The sequence below is a fragment of the Schistocerca cancellata genome, chromosome 5 (assembly GCF_023864275.1).
Source record: "Schistocerca cancellata isolate TAMUIC-IGC-003103 chromosome 5, iqSchCanc2.1, whole genome shotgun sequence".
Lineage (NCBI taxonomy): Eukaryota > Metazoa > Arthropoda > Insecta > Orthoptera > Acrididae > Schistocerca > Schistocerca cancellata.
Genome location: NC_064630.1, coordinates 748,987,428 through 748,996,622, shown reverse-complemented (window position 1 = coordinate 748,996,622; position 9,195 = coordinate 748,987,428). Strand labels below are relative to the sequence as shown.

The following is a 9,195-nucleotide window of genomic DNA, read 5'->3' as shown; positions in this document are numbered from 1 at the left end:
CTGGACATCCAGTGCGTTCAGATCGTCTGATGAGAAACCAATTCTGAATACAGCTGGTGGACATCATTTCTGTCACGGCGTAAAGTCAAACTCCGGCATGCCACTCGGGAACGAGATGTTTGTGAGAAGTCACCAAATCGCACGCTGACCAGACTTCCCTTGAGGATGAGAACGCGACAGCAGCAGCCCCTATGTGAAGAGGATATAAGCGCTGCGCCCGGTATGTTGCGGTCCAGTCGAATAGTAGCCTCCAGCTTAGCGAGTTCTATAGTAGCTTCAAGATTAGGCACCTGTATAGCAGCTACTTCGGATTGTTTGCTGCCCGTTGCTTGCGAACTTCTGTGTAATATTGAAGGTTAAGTATTGTATACTTTTCCTTTTGGAATAAAACTCAATAATACGATTTGTCTGAATGTTGTCTAGCGTTCCGAGAAAGCAAGATTCCTAGACGCCACATGTTTCACAACTAGGCTGGGTTTAACAATTTCTATCCCCGTTTTCCCACAGCCCGTGATAGGCTTCCACACAATGCTCCGATCCCGACATGTATTCTCAGAATTGTCTGCCAATATTTTTAAAAAGGCCTATACTAGTATACTTCCTTTGGAGAAGAAATCCCTCGTTGCCCGTGCTAGTCTCCGTCTTTAACCCCCGCACGCTACTTTCATTTTGCTTTCAGTGTAACAGATTTCCTTTGCTTCGTCTAGTGCAAGGCCCCAGTACTGATGATAATTTTATGTTAAGGCAATGGCCTTGCCGTAGTGGATACTACGGTTCCCGTCAGATCACCGAAGTCAAGCGCTGTCGGGCGTGGCCGGCACTTGGGTAGGTGACCATCCAGGCTGCCGTGCGCTGTTTCCATTTTTCGGGGTGCACTCAGCCTTGTGATGCCAATTGAGGAGCTACTCGACCGAACAGTAGCGGCTCCGCTCAAAGAAAACCATCATAACGACCGGGAGAGCGGTGTGCTCACCACACGCCCCTCCTACCCGCATCCTCAGAAGAGGATGACACGGCGGTCGGATGGTCCCGGTGGGCAACTTGTGGCCTGAGGACAGAGTGCTTCTTTCATGTTAGCACCCACTACTCACGTTTCTCTGCGTTTTGACGTGAACACCTATTCTCAGCGCATTACACTGTTAATTCCATTAGCCAGGTTTTGCAATTTTTCCCACTACCACTGAGGAAAAAAACTCGCCACTGAACGTTGTGACTAACATCCTGCACACTGAAAGTTAATCCCATTTCCGAAAACTTCTTTCAGATCCGTCAACGTAATTTGGTATACAGTCTGGGAAACACAATACCTTTGGGGTATTCCCTAAAGATACTGGCAGAAGTAGAGCTGTGAGTACCGGGCGTGAGTATTGCTTCGGTAGCTCAGTTGGTAGAGCGCTTGCCCGCGAAAGGCAAAGGTCCCGAGTTCGAGTCTCGGTCGGACACACAGTTTTAATCTGCCAGGAAGTTTCATTCCCTAAATTACTTTAAAATATGTTGATTTTGCTCCGATACGGACCACGTATTCAGTATTCATCAGATTGTGGGAATGGTGAAAGTTTCATTCCATGCATTTTTGTTTGACATAACGGAACACAAATAAATCATCTGGTGTTAATTCAGGTTACTATGGGTAACAGATATAAATACTTTGTACCGCATATTACAGCATAATCATACTATACCCAAGTCACGCTCTTCTTGTCAATGATATCATCTTCACGTGGCCAGCCCCGCCTTTCTTATACACTCCTGGAAATGGAAAAAAGAACACATTGACACCGGTGTGTCAGACCCACCATACTTGCTCCGGACACTGCGAGAGGGCTGTACAAGCAATGATCACACGCACGGCACAGCGGACACACCAGGAACCGCGGTGTTGGCCGTCGAATGGCGCTAGCTGCGCAGCATTTGTGCACCGCCGCCGTCAGTGTCAGCCCGTTTGCCGTGGCATACGGAGCTCCATCGCAGTCTTTAACACATGCCGCAACAGCGTGGACGTGAACCGTATGTGCAGCTGACGGACTTTGAGCGAGGGCGTATAGTGGGCATGCGGGAGGCCGGGTGGACGTACCGCCGAATTGCTCAACACGTGGGGCGTGAGGTCTCCACAGTACATCGATGTTGTCGCCAGTGGTCGGCGGAAGGTGCACGTGCCCGTCGACCTGGGACCGGACCGCAGCGACGCACGGATGCACGCCAAGACCGTAGGATCCTACGCAGTGCCGTAGGGGACCGCACCGCCACTTCCCAGCAAATTAGGGACACTGTTGCTCCTGGGGTATCGGCGAGGACCATTCGCAACCGTCTCCATGAAGCTGGGCTACGGTCCCGCACACCGTTAGGCCGTCTTCCGCTCACGCCCCAACATCGTGCAGCCCGCCTCCAGTGGTGTCGCGACAGGCGTGAATGGAGGGACGAATGGAGACGTGTCGTCTTCAGCGATGAGAGTCGCTTCTGCCTTGGTGCCAATGATGGTCGTATGCGTGTTTGGCGCCGTGCAGGTGAGCGCCACAATCAGGACTGCATACGACCGAGGCACACAGGGCCAACACCCGGCATCATGGTGTGGGGAGCGATCTCCTACACTGGCCGTACACCACTGGTGATCGTCGAGGGGACACTGAATAGTGCACGGTACATCCAAACCGTCATCGAACCCATCGTTCTACCATTCCTAGACCGGCAAGGGAACTTGCTGTTCCAACAGGACAATGCACGTCCGCATGTATCCCGTGCCACCCAACGTGCTCTAGAAGGTGTAAGTCAACTACCCTGGCCAGCAAGATCTCCGGATCTGTCCCCCATTGAGCATGTTTGGGACTGGATGAAGCGTCGTCTCACGCGGTCTGCACGTCCAGCACGAACGCTGGTCCAACTGAGGCGCCAGGTGGAAATGGCATGGCAAGCCGTTCCACAGGACTACATCCAGCATCTCTACGATCGTCTCCATGGGAGAATAGCAGCCTGCATTGCTGCGAAAGGTGGATATACACTGTACTAGTGCCGACATTGTGCATGCTCTGTTGCCTGTGTCTATGTGCCTGTGGTTCTGTCAGTGTGATCATGTGATGTATCTGACCCCAGGAATGTGTCAATAAAGTTTCCCCTTCCTGGGACAATGAATTCACGGTGTTCTTATTTCAATTTCCAGGAGTGTATATGACGTGAATCGTATTCCTAGACACCATATTTCTTGGACCAGTGGTGGTCATTAAAATGAAACAACCAGTAACAACGTAACCCCAGACCAACCACATTGGCCATGAGGGCCATGCTGAAAACCATCCAACCTATCTGAAATTGCCGTGCCGTGATCTAAAGCATTTATGTTAACATTACACAAATGGAGTAAGTTGCAGTATTTAGACATATAAATTATGTCGGCAACACACACACACACACACACACACACACACACACACACACAAATAAACAGAATGTTTTGTTTGTGCTATTTAAGGTTTAGCAGCACTTGAAAATGTCCAAAGTTCGATCTCTGTACCATGCTTGGTGTAAGCCACAATGGACTCTCACATTACATATTTCCCACATCCCAGTTGTTCTGATACGTTTTTCAAAATTCATAATGGTAATTCAACATCTAAAACGTCAAGTGTTACAACGGTATCTCCATATCTAAAACATGCGAAGGGCTTGGAATTTCAGTCTGATATTACGTTATTGGTGGTTCATAAAATGAACTCTCATCACAAGAATCTTTCTAGATTTTTTCACTAGTGTTTCCGTTAACATCCACCAGTTTATGGGAATGAAGACAATGCATCATGTCTTACACTAGAAAAATGTCATCTACGTTACTGATTGACAATTAGTTTTTTTGTTTCAAATTATTTGCGTTGACTGAAGTCTACGTAGAAGAATAACTTTGGAAGCAGAAAGCAATGTTATTGATTGGAACTATGGTATTGTAGGATGTCCTTTATGTTCATAACCTACAGTTCCGTAAATAATTGTTCTTTGTATTAACTTTTATTTTTCTTTTCAAAACAAACTAAATTTTTGAAATGAACAGAATAAGATCAAGATTTCAGTTGTTTTGTTTTCTGAGTGTGTCATTGATTGTACAACAAAAAGAAAGTTTTCATATTCTAATTTTGCATCTAAAATTCTGTGTTTTTGTACAAGAAGACAAAAAAATGATGACTCCGACGTGACACTAAAGAAGAAACAAATATGATGCCACGTGGAGGGTACAGTAATGTCCCAGACAGTGGCCAAAGTTAGTGTTCAAATTCCTCCGTTCTGGACTGGAAACCGGAATATATGGTTTCGTCACGCTAAAGCACAATTTGGAGTCAAGGGAATACAGACTGAAACAACCAAATTCAATTATTTGTTACCACAGTTAGAGCCCTGATTTCCTGAAAACATACGGGACGTCATGAACAGTGACGAAAGCAATTTTTTTTTCTTTAGCTGAAGAAAGTAATTTTTTAGATAAAGAAAGACTTACAATGACCTTTAAGGGAAGTGAGGAACGACAGATTAATAAATTAGTTAGAGAATTAGAATTTAGTGTTATGAAACCCAGTAAGTTGCTTGGGGAAATGAAACGCTGCGGAGGGACGAACGTTTGAGATTAAATTTTTTAAGACTCTCAGGCTAGACAGACTTCATGGTATCGTCCGAAATATTTTACAATCTCTGAAGAAAATGTGTGGAAACTAGCGCAAATGATCGGATGATGGAAATGCAAAGCATTCATGAACTTCTAACATCCTCAACGTAAGTGTCCCATGTGTCGTATGAGTGAAAGATCTTCTGGTAAGGATCGAAGAGCTGGAAACTTAATTCCGAAAATCCAGATCCAGTGAGTGACAGTATCAATCGCGACGACGTTCTCGTAGCAGAGGCCGCAGCAAGCCAAGATACAGTAGTTCAGTCAAGTAGAGCTATTTTCATTTTCGTAAGGGCTCAAGAAGCAGACGAGAAGTGTGTCCAACCTTGCCAATTTAACACTGAGGGAAACTACAGTGGGCAGGCACATTAGCGACTGAGCATTCTGCCGCAACGATTATACCAGGTAGCCAAAATCGATTGTTTGTGAGGGACCAAACTTCAGGGTTGTGTTCTCTGGTTGACGGCGGTGCTGATGTTGTCGTTTACCAGGGTGTCCCAAGGATAAGGTTAAAGTAACAGACCACCATCTTTATGCTGCAAATGGGTCTGAGATTAAAACTAGAGGGTCCAAAGTTATATTAGCTTTATTTAGGGCCGGCCTGTGTGGCCGCTACGGTCGCAGGTTCGAATCCTGCCTCGGGCATGAATGTGTCTGATGTCCTTAGGTTAGTTAGGTTTAAGTAGTTCTAAGTTCTAGGGGACTGATGACCTCAGATGTTAAGTCCCATAGTGCTCAGGGCCACTTTGAACCTTTATTTTGGTTTAAAACGCAATATCAAGTGGCCTTTCATTTTAGCTAACACAAATTTCTTCATCAGTTTGGGTTATAGATAGACCTGAAAACAAAGCTATCGTAGCATCTTTGAAAAGAACGCACACCAAGTTTTCAGCCATATTGGTCTATTTGGTTGTGTTTGGCTTTCGTGTGACGCGAGGAATTCGAGTAATTGTCAAAAAATTGACGAAAAAGAATTTCGTGTGGTGATTAAACATTACTTTAGAAAGGCAAAGCGCCTCAGGAGACTAAAGAGAAGATTGATAAACATTACGGTGACTCTGCACTTTCGATTAAACGAGTTTATATGTGGCTTCAAAATTTTCGTAGTGGTCATATGGACACAAGCGATGCTGACCGTTCTGGACGCCCTGTGGAGTTTACGCCACCAGAAGTCATTGATAATATCCATGATAGAGTGATGGATGACAGAAGAGTTAAGGTGCGTGAGATTGCAAGTGCTATGGGCTTCACGAATGAATGGGTACGTAATACTTTGCATAAACGTTTGGACATGACAAAACTATCCGCAGGATGGGTTCCGCGATTGCTCACGCTTGACCAAAAATGGAATCATGTAAAGAGTAGCAAGGATTGTTTGCAACCGTTCAGGAAGAATCCGCAGGACTTTAAGCATCGTTTCGTCATTGTGTATGAAACATGGATACATTACTATACTCCTGAGACTAAACAACAATCTAAACAATGGGTTACCAAGGGAGAATCTGCACCAAAAAAGGCGAAGACCATTCCTTCGGCCGGAAAGGTTATGGCGACTGTCTTTTAGAATTTGCGAGGGAGAATCCTCAACGACTATCTGGAAAAGGGTAACATTATTACTGGTACATATTCCTGATCATTATTGGACCGTTTGAAAAGTGAGCTACAAGAAAAACGCCTTCAATTAGACCCCAAAAAGTCCTTTTGCGTCACGACATTGCACCAGCACACACCTCAGCAGTTGTGGTCGCAAAATTATTGTAAATAAGGTTCCAAGACGATTCACATCCCCCGTATTCTCCAGACTTGGCTCCCTCGGACTACTATTTGTTCCATAATTTGAAGAAATGGCTGGCAGGTCAAAGATTTTATTCAAACGAGGAGGTGATTGCAGCAACTAATAGCTATTTTGCAGACCTGGTCAATTGATATTATTCGGAAGGGGTCTACAAATTACAACAGAGTTGGACGAAATGTGTAACTCTAAAAGGAGGCTATGTCGAAAAATAAAAAAGATTTACCCCAAACACGTAAGTAGTTTTTGTTTTTGCACGGACTTTTCAAACGCCCCTCGTGCATACGGCTTCACTACAACGTGCAACTGATTCGTCTGATTCCGTCAGTTGGCTCCATGTTAACTGTAACCAATCTGAACTACTTAAAAATTTCCTGACCTAACAAAACATACCCTTACGACGGGAGGAATTAAGCATGATGTTAAACATAATACTGCACCCAGCAATGGCTCCTCGGTATTCTCAAAAGCCCGCAGGTTAGTCACAAACTAAAGTTGGCTAAACAAGAATTACGGTTCCTAAGGAATATAATTCTCCCGTCTAAATCCCAATTGGCTAGTCCTCTGCAAATGGTCATCGGCGTGTTTTGTGGAGATTACCGACATCTTAGTGACTGGACCCATACTGACCGTTATCCAAATCCTCAAATAAACGAAGAAAATATTTTCTAAAGTCGATCTCCTCAAAGCGTATTACCAAATTCCACTAGCTGAAAGTGATAAGGAAAAGAGTGCTGTGATGCCACATATACATTATGAATTCAAGTTCATGCAGTTTGGCCTCAGAAATGCATCCAGTACCTTGCACAAATAACGATCCTGATCACATCTCGTGACCTAGGGTCTTCGGTCGAGGCGCGTTTTGTTGGGTTTGGCGGACCCTGGTAGTGAAATTTAGCTGGAGGGCACGTGGCTAGCCACTTGTTGGCTTTGGGGGACTCCCGATGTCCGGTGAGCGCCTCGGTTAGGGACTGATGGCGGCGAGTTGCGGGTAGAGCTGTGGACTCCGTGTGCATCGTAGTCGGCAAGTTCCCGGACAACTCTGCAAGCTTGAAATTCTGGCACGTCGAAGACCGTATGTAAAGATTGGAGGCAATAACACCCCTGCTTGGAATAATGGAACTCATGGCTCATACACATCTGAGTAGAGGTAAGAGTTGTTTTTCTTTTTAAAAATGGTTCAAATGGCTCTGAGCACAATGCGACTTAACTTCTAAGGTCATCAGTCGCCTAGAACTTAGAACTAATTAAACCTAACTAACCTAAAGACATCACACACATCCATGCCCGAGGCAGGATTCGAACCTGCGACCGTAGCGGGCGCGCGGTTACAGACTGTAGCGCCTTTAACCGCTTGGCCACCACGGCCGGCTTTTTCTTTTTACTAGTACTTGTTGTCATAAGGCCATGTCTTTGTTAATAAGGTATTGGAAGTGTTATATTAACGTGTATGCAAGTGATTGTGTGTATGGTCACCGGTGAATGTAACTGATGGTAATTTGTTGCTCCAGGCCATACTCCGTGCCAGAGTACGAGCATTCTCTGTTATAAATCAAGTTGATGAAACTGAAATTGTAACATAGTCTGAGTCGAAGGCAAGGCATCCCTTGTAGATGAGTATGCCCTAGTCACTAGATTGACAGGTGCAGATATTTCACTTTCTAATTTTAAGTAATTTTAAGGAGTGTTAAGCTTATAACTTGTGTGTGTAGTCGCTTCTGCCATAAGTTAATATGGCCTACCTCCTAGGTATTCTCCTCTGTAGCATTTTGTGGGCAGATTACTGTTCTCATCTGATGCGTGTTGGCGGGGTAGTTTAAGCAGAGGAAAGCGCATCCCTGTTTCCTGGGCGCAGAAAAGATATGTGTTTTGTTTTTTTCAGCTTTGCCGACACTTCTATCGTCGCACGACGTCTACGTTAGTCCACGATCTGGACCCTCTACCAACCGCAACGTGTTTTAATTTAAGTAAATTTGATGGTTTGGTACGTGAAATGGCAGTTTCGCCAATTAATCGGAAACTCTTGGTCTATTTAGTACTGTGAATTCAATGAACACATAAGCTTTGAAGCATTTTCTGTAAACTTGAAGTTCTTCGTCTTTATACCTGCTCTTACAGTACTTGTTTAAACATTGCACCCCTAGTGCTACTTCTGAAGCATGTGATGTTTAGAAGCCTTTTACTTATTAGTGTGAACTGTTAGTTCTGTCGTTTTTATCCACAGTCATTACGCAACTCCTCTCATTGTAAAACTTGTCTGCTTGTTGATGTTGCATTTGCTGCTGCATTTACCAGCTTATTTGTATTTTGGGGATCGTATATTCATTTAGGTGTCAATATCAATGTTTCTGCTGTGAGTCACGTTTAAAATTGTACGCATTGTTTGCATTTTGGGGGATTGTGTACTTTATTCCTTAAGGATTTTATTGAGGATTATAGATTGTTAAAGGTTTTCCAACAGCCGTTTTTATCCTTTCTGTATTTTGGGTGGGCGTGTCTATTTGTTTAACGTGTTGTCCATGCGTGGGCACTGTTAGTACATTTGGTGGCAGTCATTTTTATTTAATTTTGCTGGTTCACTTTACTGCTGAACCCGCTTGCAGCCACACCTAGTTGGCCTTACTTGTTGCTGCCTTTTGGGGCTGTATATTCCTGGTTTTAATCCCTGTTCTTAATGGTATAAATTGTGAAAGTTTGTTATTAATTAAATGGTGTTGATCAAGTTCTTTAAATTATTGTGAGTGTTGTTATTCTCTTAACC

At 44.4% G+C, this 9,195-nt stretch overlaps 1 non-coding gene across 1 annotated transcript; it reads left to right on the top strand.

The window, feature by feature from the left end:
- Positions 1 to 1,369: 1,369 nt before the first annotated feature.
- Positions 1,370 to 1,444, top strand: Trnas-cga (transfer RNA serine (anticodon CGA)). Its single transcript has one exon. It is a non-coding gene; the product is annotated as a tRNA-Ser (tRNA).
- Positions 1,445 to 9,195: the final 7,751 nt, after the last annotated feature.